We start from the raw sequence: 4520 nt of genomic DNA, 5'->3' as shown, positions 1-4520 counted from the left end.
TTAATCTCTCTGCTTTTGAGTTACCCCATCATTCCCCTGGACCGCCCTAGAAAGGAAAATTCCCCCCTCTCCCTCTCACCCTCAGCAGCTCTGGCACAGAGCAATGGGCTGTCCTGCATAGATTTCCTCCCCCCATGGTGCTGCACTCTGGAGTGACAAGGATGCTTGGCTCCTGCTCCCTGCCACATAGCTCAGTGCCTTTGAATCTGGCAGTAAGTCCATTGTATTGAAATGCCACAAATTACAGATGTTGCTCTAGTTTAGGCTGCATGAATGTTGTAATTTTGTTTCTAAATAGCATAATATGTAAGGTGTGTTTGCTGTTTAACTGAGCACTAGGATAGGCTGTGGGGATATCTATGCAGGCACAGGGAGTCCCCCTCTAACATCACATGGCTGTGGAAGAATATCAGTCCTCTCTTTACGGTCTCTGGCAGAGCTTGCTGCAGGTGCAGAGTCACCATGCAGCCTGAGACCTGGGAGCATTTACCTGGCACTGGTATAAAACCGAAGCCATGGTCCAACAGTTCCTCCATAATTCAGAGTCTCACAGAGTTAATCGAAAGCCCCCAAAGCCTCAAGATCCTTTCCTGGGGCCTCACTGTGTTTTGTACCAGGCCTCTGCTTAGAGTGAGTTTGGGGAAACTGCCATCCACACTGCTCTCCCTTCCTGAGCAAGGGCAGCAATTTGACAGCACACCCTTTTGGTTTTGTTTGGTGATACCCATTGCGCAAACTTCCTTTGTCTGTGGCTGCTTGGCAGGCAATATAATTTATCCTAGTTTAATGTGAGGTATTAAGCCTTTTGTGCAAATCTGACTATTCCCTTTTAGATAGGACCAATGTTTTGTAAGAAGAAAGGCAACAAAGTAAAGATCATTACATATGTTGTCCTTCCTGCTGTGTTTTAACTAAACACCATCTGCTGAAAGGCTGAATCCCCTTTGGAGGGACATCATTCTCCTATTGTCAGCTGAAGCACTTCTGAAAAACATTTTTTTGTTTTAAAGCAGAGAGTTGCATTTGGATAGTCTTTAAAGGAATTTTGAATAGTTGAAATAACACTTGTTTTGGGAAATACTTTATACTGTCAGTTGTTATTTTGAGTGTTATGGGGTAGTAGGCACTATAGGATAGAGGAGCAGAATAATGGTATTTTGAAAATCCAACAGTAAGGATACTAAATAGCTCTGTGATCATGTGCTGGTCCTTTACATCCAAAATTTTAGAGGGATCCCCTCACTCTGAACACCTAAATTTACCTGGCTCATCTTTTTTGCATACATGTCACTTCTGGTTTAAGTATCTAGGATAAGTAACAACAATGGATTGTAAAAGCTGGATGAAAAAAATGCACCAAAAAAAAGCTGCTTCTGAAAGTGTTGGCATTAACTGCTTGGAAATCATAGAAAGGTATTGTGCTGGGTTGTTAGGCTTTATCAATTATTTGTAAACAGTCTTAAGCACTTGGTGCTGAGGAATCAAAGTATTTTACTGCTATTTTTCAACACAAAAGAGGCCTCTTGGTCTAGCTAGCAAAATAATTTCAAGCTTCCACTAGATGTGTTAGAAGGAGAAAATATCACTTAAGCTACTGATTACTGCCTGTATACTAAAGCTTAACAGGTTATTTCAATAACATGCATGTTAAATTCATAGTTTGTATTTGTTGTTGATGGACTAGCAGTAACAATTTTAAGTTCTCTTGAAACTGAACTCTAATATGTTCTTGGGGTCAATCCTCTCCATTGGCTGTCTTATTAGCAGTTCTACTCAGCTATTTATACAAACTTTTCAGGTTGCCAACAAAATGATCAATCAAGTTCACAGCACGAGTAGTCTGTGAAGCAGGCTAGGAACTTTAGGAGAATTGTCTTGCTGATCAGAGATTACCTGCAGGTTACAATGGATCCCTTTTTATTAGAAAGGTGCAAAACCTCTTTGGCCTCTTGTGCCTCTAAATCCCCCAGCCTCAGTGGGGATGTCTGTAAGAGTGAGGACTGGGTAGAACTGGAGCGCCTGGGGACAAGATGTGATTCACCATATCACAATTGGGGTCAGCAAAGTCAAATAAGGAAATGAGAGAGAGTGAGAAATGTCTGATACTCCAGGCATGCTGGCTGCCAACATTAAGCAGAGCAGTCCTGCAAAAGTATTTAGTAATTTGCTTTGCTGGATTTGAGATCCAGTGTTTTGCAGCACTAGAAATTTGAGTTTTTAGTGCCTGAAGCAGGATGTTTTTGGAGGAAAGATGACCCTCCCTGAACCCACTGAAGACATTTGATGGGAGTTTTGTTATAATGACTATAATGAGACTAAGGTGTGATTGCATATGTTCTAGTTCCAAATTTCTGGGCTAATTCTTGGCTGCATTTATTCTTGTTTGACCTTCTGAAGTCTAGAGGAGGCAGCTTTGGCTTTTTGCCTTTGTGTCAGTATTAGCAAATATGGCATGTCTAAAACTTCTTGAATTCTGGGTATTTCAACACAATATTTTAAGCACAAGGAAATAGAAAATCACTGATGCACCTAAATCATTTTGTTATTAAAAAAATAATAATCTGTAGTTTGAGACCATTTTGGTGCATTTTGTTTAGCTTGAAAGATGACACTAAGAACTTCCTAGCACTTGATACAGTTTGGGGCGGGAAGTCTGGGAAGACAGAATGCATTCCAGAAAACTGTGGAAACAATTACATAATTAGGTTGTATTTAATAATTGTTTACAAATAGGCATTGTCTTAGTTCCAAAACTTGCTTCTAAATTGTTAGCTTGCAGCATTGTTGTACCTGATAGTAAAATAAATGGAGCTGAGCTTGATTTAGATTTGGTGTTTTATTGTGCTATAATAGATTAGACTCCTGTTCCTAAAATGTTGAAGCAAGAAGGTTTCTGAGTTGTTTGAAAATAAAACTGTACGGGAGAGGTTAGAAGGAAAAGCTGTGTGAATGACTTACATTCACTGTTAACACTTGGGAAAACTTGTATTTTTTTTCCTTTCTGTAGTCTTTTATAGTATTTATACTATATTCTGAAGTACTCTTCTGTTATTTAAAAATGACACCTTTTTTATTTTATGGTAAAAATCTTTCACACTTCAGTAGGCAATCATTTTTTCTTTCCCAGGTTTCTTTTTTCAACCAGGAGCATTTTGCTGCTTATTGCTATCTGTGAGCCTTTTTAACAGCATAACATATTCAATAGCACTTATGAAGCACACTGAAATATTTTCAGCACTAGTGTTCTTTGTAGTGCACACCAAGACAGGATAAAAGAAAGATGCATATGAGAGAATGCATAAGGTGACTTATCTAGTGTATGGCCTTTTGAAGGTGGTAGATGACCCTCTGAAGGGTGGTCTGAGGTATGAGTGCTTCCACGTTATGAGATTAAATTTTGCATTATAGCTGTATATGGATATGCAGATAGCTAACTGCCCCTGGGAGGGCTCATCCCCTGCCTTGCATTAGCTCTGGAAGAAGAGTCGGACAGTTTAGCAAGCTAACTGGCAGAAAAGTTCTTGTGGGACTTGTTTCTGACCATTTAGTTTCCTGAACTAGCTCCTTGAAGGGATATCAGGTGAGCAGTACAGCCAGCACAAAGGCTGGTATAAAAGGACTGGATTACATCTTGCTGTAGCAAAGACAGAGTGCTTCCAGTCTGAGAAAGATGAATGGCATGGAGAGTTACCAGTCAAGAGAGCATGAGTTAGAAGTGGAGAGGTTTAAGCATGGCTTGTTGAGCTACAGCTTTGCAGCACTGGAAATAATGAGTTGCAGGGGTATCTGATCAAAGATGGTGGATATGCCAGAAATCCTGTCAGGATTGAAACAGATAGGGTTCCCAGTTTGTGCACCTGCTACTGATGGAACTTGCATACCCATCAAATGGACAGCACTTAAATATAAAATTGGATCCTGTCTTTTCATTAAAAGAGGAGGTTGCATCCCCATCTTGTGTCAAAAGCTTCTGTCTGCTCCTGCATAGAAGAAACGTGTTCCCCAATGCTTCTGCTGCTGAACAGAAAAATCCAATGGATGTGTAAAACTAACTGAAAAGTAGATAAATCTTCAGACTGATTTTGGTTGGATTTGAAATAGGTTCAACAGGATCAACCAACTACCACATTAATGTGTTGAATTCAATAATATGGAAAAATTCTTCCACTGGAAAATTAAAAGCTGATCTCCAAATAATTCTTACGTATTCAGCATCAGGCAAGAGGCGAAAAAAAATCCAAATTAAACTGTAACATATTTGTCATCCAGAAAAGTTATTCCATGGTATTTTAGAGCATAAACACCAAGAGCTGATTTCTGGAATCATCACACACTCAAAATACAGGGCTATGTATGCATATAAGGCTATGTGTCTGGTCCAAACTCCAAATTTCAGTAAATAGCAGATTAAATTGAGGTGTGTTTTCTCTGAATGTATTTCTACTTATTGAACTTCTGCTGTCTTTAAATTCCCTGTCTTCAACTGGGAATTCTGTGACAGCAAGAAATGGATCAAAGTG

This window comes from Haliaeetus leucocephalus, unplaced genomic scaffold (assembly GCF_000737465.1).
Source record: "Haliaeetus leucocephalus isolate CR32 unplaced genomic scaffold, Haliaeetus_leucocephalus-4.0 Scaffold450, whole genome shotgun sequence".
NCBI classification, from domain to species: domain Eukaryota; kingdom Metazoa; phylum Chordata; class Aves; order Accipitriformes; family Accipitridae; genus Haliaeetus; species Haliaeetus leucocephalus.
Note: the sequence above shows the minus strand (reverse complement) of the source record.